Below are 24,288 nucleotides of genomic sequence, written 5' to 3'. Positions count from 1 at the left end.
GACGCACAAGCTACACTGGATTTTAATGAAGCGTCCCTTAGGCTGACAATGAAACCAGTGCGTGTAGAAAAGGTTGAACCGCCAAGGTTAAATCTTGACCACCTGCCTAATGACGAGCAAGATAGAATCCGACAAGTGGTAAGTGAATTTGCTTCCTTATTTAGTGATATTCCAGGATTTACTCAGGTTACTAACCATAGTATTGACACCGGAGATGCATTGCCAGTTCGTCAAAAACCATACCGGTATGATAACAATAAGGAAAAAATTATAGAATGGCATATTACCGATATGCTACGTAAAAAGATCATAACGCCCATCTCAAGTAGTTATGCTAGCCCGGTGGTTTTTTGTAAGAAAAATAATGATTATCCTTTGGAGCATCCAAAAAGGTGGAGATTCGCTATTGATTACCGTAAATTAAATTCCATAACGAAATATCCGGTATATCCGTTACCGATCATAGAAGAAATTTTAAGGAACATAAAATCAACCAAATTTATGACGACTTTAGACTTAACGAATGGTTATTTTCAAATAGGGGTCAGGCCTGAGGACGTGCCTAAGACTGCTTTTATAACCAAGTCTGGCACTTATGCATTTTTGCGTATGCCGTTTGGCCTTTCTGGGGCCCCAGCAACATTTCAGCGATGCATGGACATTGTGTTAAGACCTGTTCTTGGAAAGTCCACATTTATCTATTTAGACGATATCATTATTACTAGTGATAATCTCGACCAACATATACAGGATTTAAGACAGGTGTTTTCTTTATTAAATGAGGCCGGTCTAAAAGTTAATGTCGAAAAGTGCAAATTTGCAGCACCTGAATTAAAATATTTAGGTTACAAAATATCGCAAAAAGGGATCGAGACAGATGAATCAAAAATAATCGCTGTACAAAAGTAGCCGACTCCAAACACGGCAAAGAAGCTCTCTTCTTTTCTAGGACTTTGTTCATATTATAGGTCCTTTATAAACGATTTTGCGGCTATCGCTGAGCCATTGTTAAAATTAAAAAGGAAAAAGGCAAGATTCTCGTGCACGGCCGAAGCCAATAGTGCTTTCGAAAAATTAAAACAAGCATTAACGCAAGCCCCTGTGTTGAAATTTCCTGAAAAGGATGAAAATTTAGAAATTTCAGCGGATGCTTCGGATTATGCGGTAGGAGCGGTACTTTCGCAAAATCATCAGCCCGTGGCATTTTTTAGCCGAACTTTAAATCAAACACAAAGAAACTATTCCGCGACCGAGAGAGAGGCACTTGCAGTTCTGTTAGCAGTGCAAAAGTTCCGAGTCTATTTTGGAAAGGCGCAGATAACAGTATATTCTGATCATGCGGCGGTAACTAGATTGTACTCTGGAAAAAATTTATCCCCAAGGTTAATAAGATGGGCACTCAAGCTGCAAGAATATAATCTGGTAATCAAGCATACCCCCGGAAAGGAAAATATCGTAGCAGATGCCCTGTCACGAATTAAATTAGACGAACAGGGTAATACCGTAAAAGTTGCAATGCTGACAGCGTGTACAATAAATTCCCGAGAAACTGTAATAACCGAACTGGGTAAGGATCCTGAGTTTGGAAGTATTTATGAGTATTTGAAGGATCCTGAAAATTTTAGCCAGCAAGATATTGTGGCGATAAGAAATAGGGCGGCCCATGACGAACTAATAGATGGTCTATTATTTTATACAAAAACTACGAATTCCAACAACGAATTTCTACCTGTTATCCCAGCTAGTCTTAGATTAAATATCCTGCATGAGCTCCATGACAGCCCTTTAGCTTCTCATGCTGGTATTCGAAAAACTATCCAACGCGTACGCGAGGCAGTCTACTTTCCTGAACTGCAAAAGTTAACAAGGGCGTATGTCCAGTCCTGCCCAACATGTCAAGCCGTTAATTATATTAATTTCCGCCCGGCCGGGTTTCTAAATAGTATTAAATCCGAATTTCCAAATGAAATAATTGGCATCGATTTATTGGGCCCTTTCCCAAAAAGTCAGTTAAATAAAAGTCGCTATCTCATTGTTATGGTTGATCATTTTAGTAAATGGACCGAAATTGTTCCCTTAAAACGAGCCTCCGCGAAATTAGTTACTGATTCTATTTTAAATAAATATATTTTAAAATACGGGGCGCCCCTAAAAGTTATATCGGATAATGGTCCTCAATTTGTAAGTAATATATTTGAAGACATGTGCCAAAAACTGGGCATACGTCATTTAAAAATGGTCCCGTATCGGCCGCAATCAAATATAGCGGAACGGGTCAACAGAAATATAGTGAAAATTATCCGTAGTTATGTTAAAAATTTTCATAAAAGCTGGGACAACTATGTCAATGAATTTGCTTTCGCCCTTAGGACCGCAAAACATGATACAACGGGAAAAACTCCTGCTGAGTTATTTCTAGGGGGAAAGATTATAACACCGTTAGATAAATTATTTTATGTGCAACAAAGAGCCCCAGAATTTAAAATGGGTGATATAGAAAAACTAATTAAGGAGGCAAAGAAGAATACTGAAGTAGCACAGAGAAAACAAAAATTGTATTATGTCTTGAAACGACGGGGAGTAACTTATAAAGTAGGGGATGAAGTACTAAAAATTAAGCATTCACTTTCTTCAGCACCAGAAGATAAAACTGCCAAATTTTTTCCACGATTTGAAGGACCATATGTTATAGAAAAAATACCTCACGCTGTTGTAGTGTTAAAGGCCAGAAATGGTGAAACCTGTTCCGCAAATATTGATCAAATTAAGTCCTACTTCGATCGTAATAAAATGCAAATCTTTTCAGATCATTTGCAGGATCCGGCACGGCAGACACCGCAGGTACAAGTTCCAGAGGTGGGAAAACGACAAGTACAAGGTCAAGCCAATGAGAGACAGAAGCAAGTGAAAAGAAAATTGCCCCGCGGAAAAATTGAAGGTAAAAAGAAAAAGAAGCCGTTCCACCGTCCAGAAAACAGAGTTCACGAACACCCCCAGAATGAAGAAGGGAGAAGGACGACGTATGTGAAGAGGACCAGGAGAAATGACGGCAACTATAACCCGGCTTTAAAACGGAAGATCGACTCATCCGACAGAACTCTCCGCAGCAAAATTCGCCGAACTGCGGAAGGGCCATCAGCGGCGGAGGAAAAAGTACAAGAAAAATTTGAACGGCCAACAACGAGGTCCAAGCAGGATCACGACAGAAGTTTCCCGGTTCCGCCAAGACCAGCTGCCTTCAAACGGCCAAGACCACAAGCAGAGGAGAAAAGGAAGGTGTTCAAGGGTGGCCGTACTGGTGAAAAACGGAAGCTTCCAGAGGAAAGCACTGAAGGGCGAGCCCGTACAAGAAGGAGGATAAACCAGGCTACTGTCTGCAGCACCTTTAAAGACTGGGCCCAGAAAAGGATGTCCGAATATTACAAAGATAAGTAAAATTTTATGTTACTTTGCAAACTTAAGTTAATCTTTCATTCTTACTGCAAGTGGCAGATTTCAAGAAGTTTTACCTCATGCGAGGTCTACCTTTATCGCCAAAAGGGCGAGAAATGAGTTGTGACCGATTTTCGTATTATGTTTTTAAATTACTCGTGCGTAAAACTAAAATAGCGTTGTGTAAAGACTTAAATATTGTAAAAAGTTATTGTATAAATTTTATTTAAAACATTCTAGCAAGAAAGAAGTTTTAGTCTGTAAGACTTTTTGAAATGTAGTATTTCAATGTAGAAAGAATTGGCACTTGCTTTGAAAAGAATAGAAGTTAACAATGTACTACTAATGTATGTTTTCAAATGTGTAAAATTAACGGCATGTTGATATGTTCTTATATACATGTGAACTGTTATTTTAAATGTTAAGAAATACCGTGATATGGTAAAAGTGAAAGTAATGTTAAAAATTTGTTATTCGTGTGACTGTAAAGATTAAATCATGGCGAATATGTGGTAAAGGTTGAATGATGTAGTTAGGCTCTCTGACGCTACACTTTAGAGTTAGCCACTTTTAGAATAGTACCTCAGGGTTTAGAGTTGAAAGTAGGGTGTGTTAAGAGGTCTCGTTATGTTGAATTTTAACACGTTAGGGTTTTGATTGTAGGAGGAAGTGTGGCACACGTAGACAGAAACACATTCGTGTTTGGTGTTCTTTTACAACACATGTCAGAGAGCACGGGGAGAGATAATTGAAATAGTCATGAATGAAATAAGAATGTTAAGAGAAGTATATTCTATATGTTATTTGCAATGTCATTGTGTAACATTTCATTAAACTAGTTTTCCTTCCAGATCTCTGGAAGGAACCAGAATTGAATAAAGCTCCTGGTTAGATGCAGTACAGATGAAAAAAAAAAAAGATTGTTGTATATCCTGGGAGCTGCTATTGTAACAAATTTCTTTCTTTTAAATTTTCTAGTTTCTAACGAAGTTATGATTGTAAAAGATTGGCCTCGCGTTAGATTCTAGAGCTAAAAGTTTTCAACAAGGTCGTTTTAGACCTCAGTTTCAAACTAATTAACTCTGGCGGGAAGTATGTAAGGATCTTAAGTTTTACTAACGTTTATTTTATTTTAAATCTTTACTATCACTTCTTATTTTCTACTTCCGGCCAGAATTATAAGCGTGAAGGATTTTATGCAAAGTTTGTCTGGCGAACGCCAAGTACTTAAGTTGTGGCTTTTTGCCAAGCCAGGGAGAGGAAGCAGTGAGTTCGCTTACCTTAGAAGTTACGCAGTTGCTATTTGCCTTCCAGGCCAGAGGTTTTAATCCTCTTGATAAATTAAACGTATTGTAGTGTTCACAGTCTCTGTGCTACATACGCTTCCTGTTATTATAAGGCCAATCTTCCACGTGTGTTATTCTAAAGTTAAATTAGAGCTTAGTTTTATTTTGATATCTTTTACGTTAGACCCCGAGTGGAGGGTCATTGTATTCCGAAGTACGGAAGTCATTGTATATAAAGAAAAAATAAAGGGTTTTGTATACCCTTCGTCTGTATCCTGTCTACTTACTACAATTAGTGAACATAGCTTTAGTAAGCTCTCTGTTCTTAGACAGGTCCTTGTATGTTTCCGAAGAAGGTTAGAAGGAACGTTGAACCTGATACAGTACCCAGAGCCATCAAATTTTGAATAACGTAATCCTTCTCCGAACATGGGAAGCCCAAATTTATAATTTGGAATTTGTTTTATTATCGATTTCATATTTTGTAACACTTTAATGAATTTTTAATTAACAAAATCAACGATTTCAAAGCGAGTAATGGCAACACCGTATCGGAAAAAAAAATATGTCCTGCGCGCGAGACTTATGTCGGAAATTCTAAACGCTCATTTCAAAATTGTTTTGCGATATTGTTGCTGAGTTTAATTTTATAGTTTAAGTACGAAAAACATTATATTTAATAAAAAAGGTAACACAGAAAACGTAAAAAGAAACATGAAAATCAACAAAACATGTAAACGTTAAAAAACATGTAAAATCTGAAAGTTTTCAATTTTATTTTTTTAATTTTTTTAATGTTTTGTGTGTTACCTTTATTTAATAAATATCATGTTCTTCACACTTAAACCACACAAAATTAACTTCAATAGCAGTATCACAAAATATTTAAAAACATCATATCTTTAGAATTCCCAATACACAGTCTCGCGCCCTGAAGATAATAATTTTTTTTTCCGTACAGTATTGCCACTAGCCGCTTTAAAACCGTTGAGTTTGTTAATCAAAATTCCGTTTACAAAATAAGAAATTGATAATAAAAGTTTTATGAAATATGAAATAGATAATAAAACAAATTCGAAATTCAAAACTGGGGCTTCAGGTGCCCCTGTTCGGGTCGAGGACTACCTTATGTAAAATCTGATGAGTCTAGATACCGCCGTTTTTTCACAATGCGAGAAACATAAGTAGTATAAAAATGGGGGTTCTGCGCCAAGTGGAGCTGAGGGCGTGGCCAATGACGTCGCAGGCGCATTGTGCAACATCATCAATGACATCACAATAGGGGGGCGTAGTCACGAGTTGAGCTGAGATGTTTTTAGATTGCTGGTTGAGTTGTAGACCTCCTGCTTTTCATTTAAAGTTAGTTTTTTCAAAATTGGCAACGAGGCCGCAAATGCTCATAGTTTCCTCTAGGGACGAAAAAAGAAAATAATCTATTTAGGAATTGCTCATGGCGTCCTCTAGGAACGAAAAAAGAAAAGAATTTATTTAGGAAATTTTTAAATCATTTAAATGATTCTCTGAAAACAATATAAAAGAAAAAATATAAAAAACAACTTACTTTACAGAACATCTTGAAGAGTGGCACCTTGAAGAGTGGCACAAGAATCTCTCCTTCTTTTCCTATCAACAGCTGCTCGACAGCGACTTTCGGTTCGCCGTTTATTTTGAGTGCCTTCTTCTCGCGCAGACTTCTTCTCGCACTTACGAGAACCCATGCATTCTCCGAGATTAGAACTCAGGCTCATTAGTACGTCAGTTAGTGTCACTAAGCATGTTACTGGTGGTCCAGATTATCTGATACAGTATGCTTCCCAGTAGCCAAGCGGAAAGCGTTTACCGACTGTTCGACCTAGATTAATTCCCTAACAAACGGAATGGCTGCATGCAGTGTTACTGCCCAGAAGCAGCATAAATACAAATGAGTTTTTCTTAAAAAATTCGCCATTAAAACATTACTTCCCTTATGTGATTTGCTATAATTAAATAGTCCATTACAATGAGTCTATCAGATATTACTTTTCTCCATTGCTTTTCTTAAACATCGTTTATTTTTAGTTCAGTTCACTGAACTTCGACTCACTGCATACAATATTGTTAAAAAAGGGTTTACTAATTTTTGAAAGGAAATGTAAAGTGTATTGACAAATTATTTTGCAATTTGGACTTCCATAACACGTAATTAAGATCTTTTAAATATTATTTACATGGAAATCTTCAAATTATATCAAAACGTGGTGAACTGTAAATTATATCAGTGTACATACAGCTTAGTAAATTTATAATTAACACCATACGTATTCAAAAAGCTCTGAATACTATACACAAAATGCCCCATATTTCTTTATTTTGAATATTCACCTGGGAAACAACACAGCAGGCATGTGATTTTTTAAATATGTGTTACATTCTTCCGCATCCGAAAGAATACTAGTAAACATACAGTATGTTTCAAGATGTGTACATGCTTTTAATGCTGGCATTTCGTTTATCACTGTAGATATACGATGGGCATGGTTTAAAGGATTTTCTGGTTTTACAATCTCTAATGAATAAAAGAGAGACAAAGGGAAAATCTTGTTAAAGTGAATATCTTTGCAATGACGAGATTATTCCAACGAGATGTCAACTTTAAATTTCGCCGTTGAATAGGATGCAATGCAGTTCATTATAATTCTCTTAGCTGAATAATTTAAAACTCAAATACCATTTACAACACTTCATTACGAATGCGCGTGCTTGATGACTCCGCAATCAGCAAACGAATTGGCTTTGACTGACAAATGCAATTTGAAAAGACTGAGGTTGCCACAGAATGTTACTTTAATTTTATTCAAAGGTTTTGATAAATAGTGGGAGAATTGTGAAATTACATAATTAAATAGAATCTCATCATCAAAGTTTTAACACGAGCAGTGATTGGTGATGGGCATGAAGTGTTCGACAAAACACATCTAAGGTTAATTACTAATTTCAGAGGATCCTAATATCAAAAACGAAGTTAATATATTAGGTCAGATCTAAAAATAGCGACACCTTTAAATCTCACTATTAAAACAGAACGCTAATCTGTATGAAAATTTTAGTTTTGGAGTAAGAAGCATGAAATAGAAAACAAAATGAGGTAGCAAAATTTTATGTTCTACGTATTTTCGACTCAATTTGAATGTAAATTTAAAAATAAAATTTTAACATTTCATTTAACCTTGAAATTATTGTTATGGATTAGAAGAAATATTGAACAGTAGCAAATAAAGGTAACAACGAGATCCTAAAAAAATTAAATATTTTTAAAAATTCTATTTTATTATTTCATAGCATGATTAGGGAAAAATTATATCTCCTAGATTTAATATAATGCCATTTTCTAGTCCCCATTAATTTTTTAAAACTTTTATTTCAACTGCAATCAAAACCTGATTTGCAGATTGTTTTCATATGAAACATTTGAACTCAGAAAAGCAGAGCAATGAAAGTTTTAGGTTCTGGTATATATAAATAAAATAAAAATTTGTTTAATTATAGGTTCAGTTTGGCTAATAACTTAGGAGATTAAATTACAGAAGCCTTAGAATGTACCACTGATTACAGCGCGAAGGTAGGACTTAAGATAATTTTGATTATTGCAAAATGAATGAGGGCTATCTGACTAAGGGAAAGGATGCTCGTGAAGGTTTTTTAAAAAACTAATAGGAGGCAAATACGTAACAAGAAACACTAAAAGTCCCTGCAGCCAGTTTTTTTCATGTACAACATATAACCAAGGTACCGGCATACGAGCCAGTTTTCCTCAGAAATGCCTTTTCATGAAGATATCCCTCCCCTTAGACACACAGCCCTAATACACTTCATCAAAATAGTATAGTAAACCCGGGGCACAAACCCTTGCAGCCTGATTTCGCTGAAATTTAAACTAAAGCCAAACTACGAGTGTCCAGCGATCTTGAAGCTTTGCTTCTCCTTTTTAATACATTTTTAAACGTTTATGCGAATAATGTATAAAAAATGCTAAGCATGAATGTTTACAGAGATACACTCAATGTAACACATTGAAAATGTGATACATACATAACGTATAACCGGAACATAAGATTATTTTTCTCTTAAAATATCTTTTTTGAAGCTACGATCGATTATACGTGTAATCTGATTATTATTAATGTGTAATCTGATTAAGTTATATTAAAAAATATACTGGAACACTTTATCACTTACCCCCCCTAGATTTTACATGGAAAAATATTAACTACTTTGCCACTAAGTAGGGTAATTAGAAAACTTAATAATCTTCTTTGTGGAAATAGTTCAGTGTATAAAACTCATGATTTGACACCCTTCTTGTGTAAGACTTTCCTTCCTCTGTAAAACATTTTCAAACATATAAGATATTCTTACATTTGGGTCAATACAATATAAATAAATTACATTCTTGATTTATAAAATGCTATTAATAAAACACTTGTAAATTAATAAAAAAATTCCTAACATTTTTGTAATAGCAAATATTATAATTGCTTTAGAATTGATTTTGTTTCACATCTTAAATTAATATTTGTTCGGCGTGTTATTTTAAACTAAATTTAAATTACTGTTAGAAACTTTTTTTCAAGCAGCATGGGCGATCACAATGGGGTTCGTCAAGAATTTCAGCAGTTTTGATAAAAATTTGATGATTTTTCAGCAGTTTTGATAATAAATACTTATTATTATTATAAATAATAAGTATTTTTACACAATGTATCTGAATACGCAATGTATCTAAGTTACCATATATTTTTACACAAAGTATATGAAAATAGATAAAGGTAAGACAATACAAAGGGAAAAAAAAACGAAAACGTTTAGACGCATTCTCTTTACAATACAAACGTTGTATTTACTTGCAATGCACGTGACGCTGTCATTTCGTCTGCTACTTATTTAAAATTTTCAAATTATTCTCACCCATAAAATTGGAAATTAAAGTTATTGACATAAAACTGAAATAGTATATTACAGTACAAGTGAAAACATTGACAGTTTAACTCACGCGTGTGTCGGATTTGCACAATACTTACGGGAGTCCCTCAAAATTTTTGTAAATATTATCGGGTCCTGGGGGTCTCACTGAAAACAGTTTAAGAAACTATAAACTAATTTCATGCCTCGGGGGAAATCTTTCTGCTTTAGGAATAAGTCTAGACATTTCTGTCATAAGTAATATCGTGTATCTAAAAACAAAGCCAAAGTAGTTTTTGATTTCTTCTTTCGATTGCTATGTAGAAAGGAATCAGTTTATGTTTCACATGCAGACATATACTGAACTGCTGAATGAAATAATTATATCGGGTACCGACATCATAAACATGCTTATATAATAAAGGGCAACTAAATATTCTTTCTTTTCTAAATTTAGCGAAAAATGTTTGAAGCATTAACCATGTTTCTGCTTACAGTATTTCATTATTAATAAAGGACATATTAAATGTTCTGTCTAACTATATTTGACTTATACAATTTTAGCAATCCAAACTGAAACGATTTAAAATTCCTTAAAGTCATTAACTGCCAGCCACGAGATAACTCGTGATTCGCAGTCTGTTGGAAGTTTCCGACTTTGAGATATCTCGCTTTTGCAGAAAAAGGTTTTAGGTGCTTACCGCGCGTTAATACCTTACAGATCCATGAGTATTTTGTAGACTGTGTTCACTAGTTGATTAAATGTTTACTAGTAACAAGAAAGTGTCACAAAAGGATGTATTTATTTTTGTATATACAATTTTTTTAAACAGAAGAAAATGTGTTAAACAACACAAGAGTAAATTTTATGTATGATATGCTTTAAAACATTGTTCAACGCACGAAGAAGGAGCATCGTTAATAACAAATTGAACTCTGTTTCTCTGAAGATCTGTTTTGGGTGGTGCAAACAAAATGGGAGTATTTTTTTCTGTGGAAATTATGCTCTTATAGTAATGAAATTCAATAAATTTCGGTTCTTTTGGCCCATGTATGCTAGTTTATTTCTATTTAGAGAGAGGAAATCAATAGTTGTTTAAATTTATAGAAATGTAATTTTACTTCTGGCTTTATGAAAAAGGAAAATGTGCATTATTTGTGCGTATTTGAATATCATGTAAAGCTATTTTTGGTCACCTAATCGTTTTCTTAAGACGCTGTGCATTTAATCGAATCAATCAATACCTAACATCAGTGATACCTGGCAATTGTAAGAAATTACCGGAATATGACATGATGACGTCTAGACAATATTGTTTTCAAAATAGGATTATCAGTCAACATACTAAGAAAATTATAGCAATCTGAATAAATGCTTTTAAGGAGACTGGTCAGTCATAAACTTAAAATTAAATTATAGAAGGTTTTGGTAATATGCTGTTTGATGTTTTAGATTAGAAATTAAAATTAAATCTTTAATCCGTTCTTCAAATTGAATTAGGAGTTATGTAGATTTAAAAATCCTTTAATTTTACGTCTTTGAAAGTAAAACATTATGAAATCTTTTTATTCTTGCAAATTAATGAACACATTTTTTTTATACTTGTCCCTTTGCTCTAATATATTGTTTTATCAGATACTTTTATTTATCCGTTTGTCCTATTATTCCGGAATTCAAAAGTTATCACGGATGTCTGCTACGTGGCATACATATTGTTAGCAATTTTTAACATATATATAAATAATTTAAGTGAAATTATATGTAAAATTGCAGTGTCTTTTGCTTGCTCTAACATGAAAAATCTAAAGAGGCGAAGCTTTGCCGGAAAAATAAAAATACATGGCATGCCTATTTAACATTGAGTCAATCTCGCTAAATTGACGAGATATCGCCACGTTGGCTATAGTTTTGACGATTAATTTCTGTGGCCAAATTTGACGAGAAGTCTCCAAAATTCCTTGGCGAGCATTTGGAGACATTTTGGTCCGATCCCTGTATAACTGTAATTGGTATTGTACCTGAATAACTGCAGTTGATTTCTGTGTGTAACTCTAACCCTATCTGACACTAATATGCCTTCCAGTAATTTCGAGAAATGGAACGTACTACAGATTTCTCGGATGCCGGGTGAAAACTATATAATACCGGAGAGAGAATCAATTTCGGAGATGTTAAGTTTAGCGTGATTTCAGAGTATTGAGGTATCTCATGTTAGCTTCGCTATTTAGATGCACTTTGCATTGCGTTGTGTCTAACACTCTTAGTAGTTTCAAGGTAACTGCTTATTGTGCTGTGGGATACTGGGAAGTTTTTTGGAAAAGTTCCAGATCTGTTAAGTTTTTTTTTTTTTTTTTTTTTTTTTTTTGTAAAATAAACTTTATGAAGCAATCATCGGTTCTGTGTGCGTTCAATGCTTTACGAACACATACGCACACAAGAAACATATTCATATATTTAAACGCACAGAACCTACCATAGGCAGTACTTAGGCAATACGTTTATCATTTAACGATTGAAAAAAATTTTGAGAAGACAAAGATAACAGAAATCAGCTGCACGTGAATCTAGTTGGGAAATTTCATTACCTAGTCTCAGATTTGTATTATTACTAATAATTCATACCCAAGAATTTTAAAAATGAATTTAAAATATTTTCGCTGTCATATATATTTCATCCACAAAAACACCACTTGAGTAATTTATCGAAAACACTTCCTTACCATGGCCTTAATGCTGTTGTTATCGTCTCGTCACGTACTGCCAAGTTCAAGATAATTTCATTTCAATAATCGAGTGAAAGAAGACCTGAATATTAAACAAACATGGCACATGTATCTTCTGCACTGAAACTTCCGCGATAGCTCATCATTTCAACTATTTTTGTGTTTTCTTTCTTTTACTCCGGAAAGTTCAGCCTTCTTATTCACTCCCTAGTGGCTATGAATCGATTGAAACAAACCCTGCTTCCGGCATAATGGAGGCGGGGACGAGGAGGGGGCTGGTTTTGGGCTGTTGGCACCAGCTGTCCGTTTGCAGGGAGCCGAGAGTGGTCAGGGGGAAGATGCAAGGAGCTTTGCACTTATGAATTTGAAAGAATGGAATAGTTAGTATTACATATCATTAATGACGTCTCCAGAGTTTTTTATTAAATATATTGGAAAACTGTATAATTTCATAAATGAGTAAGGGACATAAAAAAAATTACTTTTCAACATTGTCATAATGTCGATGTATCGATGTGTAGAACATTTTTTTAACTAAATAATGATTATGATTAGATTATTCATACTTCTGCAAAGTTTTTTTTTATTATTTAATTACTTTTTCTTTTGGTCTTCAAGTTGTTTACAAGAAAGGGATTAGCTGTTAAAAGTATTCTGCATTTATTGTTCTTAAAATGCAAAACAAAGATGAAGCAGCTTTTGGAATTTTAAATGTACCTTATAATTATAGGAAAAATAAAAAAACGATACCTATATCTATTATGTAGAATTTTGTCTTTGTATATCAGATTTTTTATTAGACGGATCTAAACTAGGACCTCTTTCGCTTAACAAAAGAAGCACGAAGGCATTTTTCGCTTTTATGGAGGAAGGTAAAGAATAAAAGCATGATTCAGCTTCTGTTTTCTTCAGTGATTCCATAAAATGAGATTAATCTTGAAAATATGCGGATTTCAGGCAGTTTTTCCAAATTGCAAGATCGGAAAACAATCTTCCGCCTTCGTAGCCAAGCATACCGTTTTACCCATTAGCCAGAACACAACAAATTTCGATTTTCGACGTTGGGCAAGACAGGCATAGAAATTGTAAGTCTGATGGATATAGATGACGATGAAATGATAGATGATCTTCAACCCCTCTTTGCTATACAATGGCCCATGCATCTCCTACCACCAAATCTCCGATGACTCAACGCATGATTGCCTCAGCCATTACTTTTACTGTTTTAATATGCTTGAACTGTTTCAATTTCGGAAACTAAAATCCGTAATGCATCTGTTATTTCTGTTTATAATGTTTATACATTTATATCATATAATTATTGTTTACTGAAGTTTTAGTTCTTGAGATATATCATAATTATTTCTTTATTTAACAATTTCTTTCACACGAAATAGAATTCACTACTTTCCCATGCGAAACTGTTTATTTCTCCATAATAATATCAAGAACTAATTATCTTCACATAAATAACAGAACACAGAACTGAATTATATTTTCCCATTCTATTTAATAGAAGTCTGATTCAAAATAATATAGCAAAGATGACAAATAATATTTTAAGAAACACGTTATCATCTAAAACTTCTCTGAACTCATCTCTCGGCCACAAGAATCCATTTCTATCTAAAAATTATTGCTACCACGAATTTAATTTTGTAGAAATAATTCAAGGAAGTGTTGTCACGTTCTTACATAAACATTATTTCACACCACTTGGGGAACGTTTTCTCATTTGTAACACCGAATTTTCGAAAGTTTAGAAAATGAGAACTGCCTTGAAACACCCGCACTACGTATTTGTCATAACAAGATCTTCTCCCTTGTTACTCGAAATACTGTTGTTCCGCTGAATGTTTTCAACATTTACCAAATAAGTCCTAAATTCGAAAATTTTAAATTCAGGTGTTTTTACACTGCTAAAAATTTCAAAATATATAAAAAAAGACAAGTGCAATTGGAAGCAACGAGAAGCGAGCAAAATAACTCTCTGCTCCTCCAACACCCTATCAGATTCTTCACTTCTTATTCCAAAAGTACTGGTAATATCAAACACTTTCCTCGTGGGGAGAAACAGATTAAAACGATGCTGGTGAAATCGAAATGTGAAGCTTGTATTCTCTTTATATCACTTCAATTTAAAGTATCGAAGGAAAGTTTTGCTTTTGTAAAGTGGTGGAAACATTTGTTGTGCATCACAGTAGATTTAATCAGTCATAATAATCGTATTCATCAAACATGTTTACTTATGCTTAATGCCAAATAATGGAAGACTTTAATGACCGTAAAACTTACATTAATTCCTGCTTAGCATACAGATGCAAGAAATAGAGATAAAATGGATGAAATCCCTCTTCAGAAGACATACTTCTTCTGATTTTCTTCTATGCATCTAGTCATAATTGTGTATTAATCGCTTGCCTGATTATTCCGAGTTATCTCGGTTTCGTATACATTGCAGTTAATTACGAGTATTATCTCGAGAAAACTCGGAGAAGTAGAATTCGTCAGTACGATTTGTTTTATCACGGTTTTACTCGGCCTGGAGGAAATGAAAGGAAATATTCAGCTTTGATTGACAGTTTCCCAAGTTTTATTGGTTTCGCGGTTCTTTTGGTGGGACTGGTCACGTGTTTTCCCTATTGTATAGTATACGTGGGCTTGTGGATTAGTAATGTATAAAGAAAGATAGTTGCGTTGAAAAAAAGTAAAATAATGACGATGATACAAGGTAGAGAAAGCGATGATTTTTCAGATAGTGATTATGAAGAAGTGAATATTGAAAATAGTTGAATTGATTTTTCTGTATGTAGCATTATTGAAGACGGTAGTTCAAGTGATTCGGATTCGGACGAGAGGTAAGGTTATTCTAGAGGTAAGCCAGTAAGAAGAGAAAACCAGATACCAGTGTATAGAATGTTCGTTATCACTTTGGTATTGTCCATTCTTTCGAAAACTATCATGCAAAGACTAATATTTAACTTTTTTTCATTTGCCCAAGATAATTCGGGATAGTAAACTAATATTAAAACTAAATGCTTTTATACCTGTAAAAATTAAAAATTCAACTTAAAACCTACATGTTTTGTTTTTTTTTCGTTTCTTCCTATTTAATAATTAAATAAAATATGTGTGATGATTTTTTGCACTTTTTTTTCCAAAACGTTTCTAAGGGATGCGGTTAAAAGTTTTAATCTTAAATAATGCAGAAAAAAGAACGAGAGCAGATCAATTTCGTGAGGACTAAAATAAATTAATCAGTAACACTTGAAACTGAGTTCCATTTAGAATTGCATAATTTCGAAATAATAGAATAAAAATTTATGATTTGAATAAATAACAGGTTACCTGCAGCGGAAGAAGAGTTTTAATTAAAATTTGTATTTCACATTATGATAAAGAATCTTCCATTATTGAAACAAAAGGGAATCACTTAAAATTTGACTAAAAGTTCATACTTTGTGTGGCATCGTGGCATTAGATGAATTAAACCGAAATGAGTTGTGTAAATATTAACACTGGTTCATGCTTGTGGATAAAATGGTGTTGATGGAAGCGATGTTAGAAGGTTTTAACTAGTTTAAAGTTTTAACTACTTAGAAGGTTTAACACAGTATTAATGCATTCAGATTGTTATTAGACAAAAAATAACTGAAAATATATCAATAAGCTTGGGAGTTTGGATAAGTCTTTAAAGTTTGGAGTCTTTTAAGAGTATTGGAAAATTATTGCGTTAATTCATAAATAGTTGAACCGTATGTCTACTCGAGATAGTGGCATCATGAAATAAATATTTGGCGAGTAAGTAATTAATTAATTTTTAGTTGACTTAAATTATAAAGACACGAGGTTTATCACAGATATTTTTAATTATATGTTATTATCACCTTTAATATAAATTCTGGATCAGATGTTTACCGTTATTCTATTGAACTTTACTCTTAGAGCTTATACTGATAAAAAATGGGGACAGGATGTTATTTATAAACTAGTGTAAAGGCTCCGAGATAGGAAGAAATTAAATTATAAATTCATTAACTGTAACTGGGAGACGGTTAACCTTCAATTGGAGGTAAAGCTTAGTTTTGGTGATTATTGGTAATGTTTGGACATTATTAGTAAAATTTTCTTTTTTTCATCTTAAAACAAATTTAGTACTAAAAATGACCCAGCTACCATAATTAACTGATAAGAGCATTCATAATTATCTCCAAGTAAATACTTCGCCAAAGCCTTGTACCCTCAACTGAAAACAGAGTGATAAATTATATTGAATATGAAAAAAACTTCAAGAAATCTGTGATCAATTGGAATTTCCTGGTAATTTTTGCAGAAACGACCAGAAGAATGCTAAACGTATCAATAATAGTCATTGATGGAAAATTCTCTTACATAAGATTTCTTAATGCAAAATTTCTAAATGTATTAATTTGCCACATGCCTGCCAAATACATTTTGCCATTTACGTTTAAGATTTACTAATGGAAGGTTTAATTTTGTGTCTGTTTATTTGATGGTTATATGCTCTGATGGTGATAATTCATTCCACAGAACATTAGTAACACTTTACTGACATTTAATTGTGCTAATGAAATGGTTCGAACCCACACAGGTATTACACAATGACCAAAGTCTGAGAAAATTCAACAAGATTTTAGATCTATTTTGCACTTCTTAACGATTTTATCTAAGATTTTTAGCAGAAGAAGAGAAAATAACTTAAAACCTAAAACCATGGAAAATAATCTTTTTAAACATATATAAGAGAAAATAGGTTGTCTAGAGCATTATTGTGTTTAATTTTAATGGAGGAATCTCATCATTAAAAGAATAAAAAATAAATAAAAGTTTCGCAAGGTCAATAACAAAAGAAGAGTTAAACTTCAGGAAGAAAACTCAAAACAATAACATAATCGAGTTCTTGAGCAAAAGCAAACTTTAAAATTAGCTTTTACATTCATAAAAATAAACAGCACAGAGAAAATGTCATTTTTCTGTTTAACCAAGATATGAAAATTGACATAAGAAACAGCGCAAGAAGAAAAGTACTGATATTAGCTTAAAAATTATTAAACAGCGCAAGAAGAAAAGTACTGATATTAGCTTTATCAAAAGTAATTAAAACTTCTGTGAAGAAAGGAAGTTAAAAGATTCAATTTCACGAGTGAATTGAGTGAATTGAAGGAATCGAGTGAATAGAATGAATTGAGTTTTCTATTGAAAAATCAATGGAAAAGTCATAAGTGTTTCGGGAAAGCACAGGAATGTAAGTGTTTCTCATGGTTTGACAAAGGTATTCATGCAGGATAACGAATTGTGTCTGATCAAAAAAACGTTTAACGAGACAGAATTTTATTAATTTCAGTATATCAAAAATAGGATTTTAAAAGCCTGGTTTTACGATTTTGTAGAATTTCTTTACTGATATATACAGTGATGTGCTAGCAGCGACTTAAAATATGAATGTGTCATCTTTTTGTTGGCTAAAAAATGCCATATAAAATTGTCATAAGGCTTAGTAATCGGGAACTCTTTGATTCTAATATAAAGTTGAATCTCTTTCCGAAGCATTATTTTTTCATACCATTTTAACAGAACGCAATGAATCTAATTTCATAATTTTATTTTAAAGAAAATTCTGCCACTATAACAAATCAGATAGAAAGAATAAGTCTATATTTCGTTTTTCATGCACATGTGTTTTCTTTTCTGTCTACGTTTGCTGAAAAGAACTATTACTTAAAAATTATTTCTCCTTAAAGAAATTTCAGTACTTTTATTACTGAAAATGTTTTTAAATATTTTCTTTTTTCCATAATATAAGGCATTGTTTCATTAAAAATAATTTCCTCCTTTGCTATTTAAAACACTTCGATTTATGTGGATTCAATGATTACTTTATCGTTTCTGTTAACGCATTGTAAACGGAAATGGTATATTTTTAATCTGTAAAGAATTAACACTCAGGGTAAATTCTTAACAAATATCTAATTCTGATTAATGATTAGTGGTTGGTGTTTAATATGCATTTGGTAAGTTCATAAAGCTTTAAAGAATTTAACATAAATAGCAGGAAGTCTTAATCAGAAAAGAAGAAACAAACTGTTCTTTAGTTTTAGGTTTTACTTGAGAGATCTGTTAGTTGAGTTCAAATGGAGTGCAGCAAAAAGTGTGGGTAATTTAAAAGGCCGTACGAGGAAGTCACGTGCGCCGCATCAGAATTCTTATAATTTTAGGGAAATAAAAATAGTTCCTTCTAGAAAGTTTTTAACACATGGAAATTAAACATAGAATTTTAGGTTTGCTATTAAAATTTATGTCTGTATTTGCATTTTATATCTCGTATAATGAAGTTATATTTCCTTTTACATCATGAATACTTCCATGAAAATTCTGAGCAAGAATTTCAACACGAATAAGCTTTCTAATATTCCTCACAAAAAAATCAGTAAATATCTCTTACCAGCTATTTTTAACTTTATAACATGAAGAAATGGTTCAAAGTATAATACATCATACGAGATAGGAGCAATATAGTTTCTAAACCAAGCGTTATGTCACAATGTAGCTATTCGGTTACTCCGTACTCTATTAGATCAGAGGAACTCGAGGCTTAGACGTTTCAGAGAACTCATTAAGAGTACGCGGACTCTGAGCAATTTAAAATGTCGGTAAATTCTGCTGATGATCCGCATGGTCCCGCCCTGACATGATACAAGGGAATGATTTATGTTGGTTAGACTTAGAAGCCTGCAGCCATATATTTGATTAAAGCAACGAAACTTTATTAATAGTTGAAAGCATGTCTGTAGTTGATAGCATCTCGACGATAATTGTTTTGTACCATGCCGCCTGGAGCTTGCAGGCAGTTGAGATTGCTCGAATGTTTTAACATGCTGTATGCTGCCTTTTTATAGGGAAATTCGATAACATAAACGTAAAGAAAAAATATAAAATCAAAAATAATAATTTAAGAAGAAAATGTTCACAAGATTAGTTTCTTCATGTCACTTGGAATAAAATTTGTAATGTTTCAAGAGGAAAATTGTGGGTACATTAATGTCGGTTGATTTAATAAAATTAGCATGCAAAGCATTTTTAAAACCATAAAACATATAATTTTCTTTCGAAGGTTTTATTTTTACACATTAGTAATAAGAAATTTTGTCCTTGATAATCTAGAGCATTCCTGGTGTAACCCAAAGTATGTCCGGCTAGTATTCGTGAAATTTAGATTCCGAAATCAGGCGAGAGCATTGCTGATTTTTCTTCTTTTCTAGTCCTTAATAAACTTAGTATCTCTACAAACTATTTTCAAAATATTTTATTGGTTGTTTACAGAAACAAAAAAGTCATTGTATTCATTATTTCCAATTACAGTTTTATTTACAGAAGAGTTTTTGGAAAATAAACTCCGTATTACTTGTCATAAGTTTGGATATCATACATAGGTAGGGAAAAATGAAGAAATACAAATTTTGATGACTATCAAACTGAAAAAAAATGTAAAATGAATTATTAGCAGTTGTGATGGTACATTCGGATCTTTAAATCCCAACAATATTAAAAAAGTTCGAGATTCGAAAATTTCGAATATTTGTGCATTTTTATCATTTGTATGTTTTGAATCCTAATTAAAAAATAAAATGTTTTAGCTCAAAACTTTATAAAAGTTAATTTTATTGCTATCCAACAAAATATTTTTTAAAAAGAAACATGTTTATTCATTTCTCTCTCATTTGGATCACAGATATCATGATGTCATCTCCCAGCAACTCTGAATGACACATCATTATAGCAGCTCTGAATGACACATCATTAAGTTATGGGAGAGAATTTACAGTTCTATTTTTAATGCTTATTTACATTATCTTTTGAAATAATGTTTTCCTATCTATACTTGCTTTTTAAAAGATTTATAAAAAATGTACGAAATGATAACTGTTACTCAAACTTATTTTGTTTAAACATAATGAGTGAAATAAACTTTCTGATTCAAGAGTTTTAATTATGCGTTTCTTTCCATAAATTTCACTTTTATTTTCGAAATAAATATAGATCTATTTTTAAGAAGGTATTCTTTAAAAATTCTTAAAATTTGTTTTTTCATGAAACGAGTATTTCAAATTATAATTCATTTAAAGTTTTTAATGTTACGTAAAGAGTTATGCTATTTCTCCTTTCATATTAACCAGATATGAAGGATTTAAAGGATTCGAGATTTGAAAACCTTTTAGAATTCGTGGTATTCTAACAGTTGGGCAAACAGTACATTAGTTTTTTTTTTTAATAAGGAATACTTTACTTAAAAAATGATCTAAGAATTAAGAATTTTCTTGAAGTCTGATGCATTTTTGATTATTAAAACTAACTGCTTCCAAGCGCAGTTGTCTAAACTGCAAGATGCAAGACCTATTTTTTTAAAAATATTTATCACTTGAGAAGAGGTGATGTTAGGTTGCATTAGTCGTGGACTGATGATTTTATTTAAATTTAATCCTTTCTTTATTCCTAATATATTAAATCATTTGTCATTAAATGGTAAAAGATTTGAATGACAGAAAATGAAAGTAACGACTATGCCGATAAATGCAGTATCATTGCCTCAGGATTTCTCCCTTTACCTCAAACTAGTGATTGCCGTTGACCACTACCATTTAGTCGACGTGTCTTGAATTTTCTTTCTCAACACGCATTACTTGTATAGAAATATTCCAAATATTTGTCCCAGAACTCTAAACTAGGAGATTGGATTGTTTTTGTTTCATTATTTCACGAGATTTAAGAAGTACCAGCAGAGGTTGGTGCCATTTTTACTCCCTAAGCGAAGTATTGTAATAGGAAAAAAATTTCGGTCGTCATATTTCAAAGTAAATCGCGATTATGACGATTTTTTGCGTGACCTGTGTACGAACGAAAAGAATAAAGAACTCTTTTTCCCAAAACTAGTAAAAATGGATTTAAAATGTATTTTTCCTCACATGTATGCGTACGCGCGTATGTATGTATATATCTCGCATGACTTAAAAAACGATTAGCCGTAAAACGTTGAAATTTTGAATGTGGAACAACTCTAACATCTAATCGTTCACCAACGTTTTTACTGCAGTCGGCAGCACCAAATAAATATGTATAAATCCCCTTCCCCTTAGCTGGCTTAAAAGTCTTTACTTGGCCTTTATTTTTTTCAATCCTTGGTCGTAATCATAAACTTCCAGTTACAGAAGTCATTTAAATGATGAACATTTTGATATTGTGGCAATGCCAAATTAAAAAAAAATTTATTTTGACAAAAAGCGATATCTACCTGCATATGTAATAACAGTTTACATGTGTAGCTAATCTAACAATATTTAATATCAGTTTATTGTTTTAAATATCTGAGAATGTAATATAAAGAATATTTTTTAAAATTTATCATTGTAAAGCGGAATTCTCTTTACTTGTTTGGATTGCACATTTCACACGTTATATATCTACGTAAATTTTATTAACATAGAGTGTAAAAAAAAGTCACGAGGTGTCCTCGTCAGAATTTTTTTATTTGTTACTTTATAGAGAATTTCAACCTCATTACACTGTGGATAACACTTAAAGGAAAATACTTTTGAAAGGAAATTGGCTTCTCATTTAAAGTCGAGTATGAGATCCTCAAATAATCTCTTAGTGTATTTGATTGTTATACCATAAGTTCGTAAGAGAAGGAAATCTTAATTCCTTATAATACTGCGGAGATTCAGAAAAAATAAACTTAAAAAATGTGTGTTACTTATATCTAATTATTAATCTCTCTTGAGAGCTTATTTTTAATCAAGAGCTAAAATCACAAAATTGCTGTTAACAAAAAAATGTTTAAAGCTACTAAGTTCACTAACGAGTTCAAATTCATAATTCACATAACTGCACCATTACAGCACACTTGGTGAACAGCCGTTACAAAGCATTAAAAAACTGTTTTATTATAACATCTGGTTTTTTTTCATTGTAAAACTGTCAAGTTTTGAAATATGTACGTGCCGTGTTTTTTTTCATTTAGTTAGTTTAGTTGTTTCTTTGAATACAAAAGTGCCAAGTAAGGTACGCGTTAACTGTTGTAATCACCTTTGTAATTTCCTAATTTCTATTATTTTAACAAGTCTTTATTTATAAATTTAACACTTAACGTTTAGCCCAGAAGTGTTATTAGTCTCGAAATAGCCTTTTGCGTCGAATCATTACAGTTTTGAATCACTTTTAAAATGTTTCCACTAAATATTATCACCCGGTATAGTATTTAATGAAACTAAACAATGAACATGCGTGTTTCTCCCATTGTGAACAAAACAACAAATACCTGGAGCCACCAAATTCTGAATAACGTAGTTCTCCACCCGAGTATGGGCTCCTGGAAGCTCGAATTTTGAATTTCGAATTTGTTTTATGATCTATTTTATCGTTTATAAAACTTAAACGAATTTTTGCTTCAAGAACTCAACGATTTGAAGGCGAGCAACGGCAACATTGTACGGAATAAAACATTTTTATCTCCAGCGCCCGAGACTCTATTAGAAAGTCTAAAGATATGCAGTGTTTAACTATATTTAGCTCGAATGAGAGTTAACTCGAATATTGTCGCATTGTGCATATGTATGTAAATAAAAAACAAAGGTCTCTTTGGGCGTAATATAAAATGAGGAAGCTTTCGGATTTTTTATTATGTATTTTGGTTTTTACTCCTGTTTCTATTTTAGAGATTTTATCACAAGATTTAATGCATTAATATAAATTTTTAGATATTTTTAATAGTCCTTAATACTATCTAAGTAACAATATTTTGTGAAAGATATGGCTTATTCGAATTTTGGTCTATTACTGATCCTCATATTACTGTTGTTCTTCAGAGTTAGGTCTGTTATTGTCTAGTTTAAAGTAGGCATTTTATACGTATACTTAAATTACATGTTTTTGGGACACGTATATAGATTTGATGTTTTGATGTATTGACAGTTTTCGAAGTTGCTTACGTTTATTTTTAAATTATAAAAATGACTTCCGTTGCATTAGATACAATATTTAGTTTTAAATCTCTTTGTATATTTTTCATTTTCAGCCATATCTCGCGATCGAAAGATTTTCTGTCCCAGACTATGTTACCTATTTCCTTTTCTGAAGCCATAATCCTCTTTTGTTGCATTTAAGTTTGAACGAAATATAAATTTTGAAATATTATTGTTTTTCCGCTACTAGAGAATTTATTATTAAACGCGCCGATTATGATCAAGAGCAAGTAATTTCAGCAACAGTTAAACAACAAGATTTTATCTTTTGCCTGAAAACATTACGCTTCTATATACGTGTGTAAAATTTAAAATGAAACGAAAAAAGCTTTGGAACATAAATATATTGAAAAAAGTAAAGATTAAATATGATCATGAATAATAATTTATATTCTTGATAAAAGTTTTAACAATTCTGATTACCTAGTTTCCTCACGAACTAACTTCAAAAATGGAACATATATAATATTTAAATACTTTTACAGGGAATAATCTGTTTAATTGCTGTTAAAATGAAAATATTGTTTCCATATAATTAAGAATTAAGGCTAATAAAATATCAGCTCAATAATTGATGCAGTGATGCTATTTTATACGTATGTAAATGTATATTTTCTCCTTATTTAAACACACATACTGTAAATTCAAGGACATATTACTCAGCAAAAGAAATAATTTCATGAACAATGTGGAAGCCATTTTCATCAAAAAAATTACATGATGTCTTACGATGTTTGCAGACTTATACGAGATCTTAATTAAGTAAGCTTTTGTAAGAAGTATTAGAATAATGGAGTAAAAAAAGCTGTTTTAATATGGCTACTAATTAAAAATCTATATGTAATAAAACTCAGAATGCATTCACCTAAAAA

General features: G+C 32.2%; 1 protein-coding gene across 1 annotated transcript in view; it reads left to right on the top strand.

Annotated features, from left to right (window-relative positions):
• Window positions 1-24,288, top strand: part of LOC118196742 (transient receptor potential-gamma protein-like) — a 712,826-nt gene that overhangs the window by 169,937 nt on the left and 518,601 nt on the right. The gene's annotated exons all lie outside the window — the stretch shown is intronic.

Source organism: Stegodyphus dumicola, chromosome 3 (genome assembly GCF_044657685.1).
Source record: "Stegodyphus dumicola isolate Sdum_Otavi_A_Nest chromosome 3, ASM4465768v1".
NCBI lineage: Eukaryota > Metazoa > Arthropoda > Arachnida > Araneae > Eresidae > Stegodyphus > Stegodyphus dumicola.
This window is presented reverse-complemented; position numbering and strand designations above follow the sequence as displayed.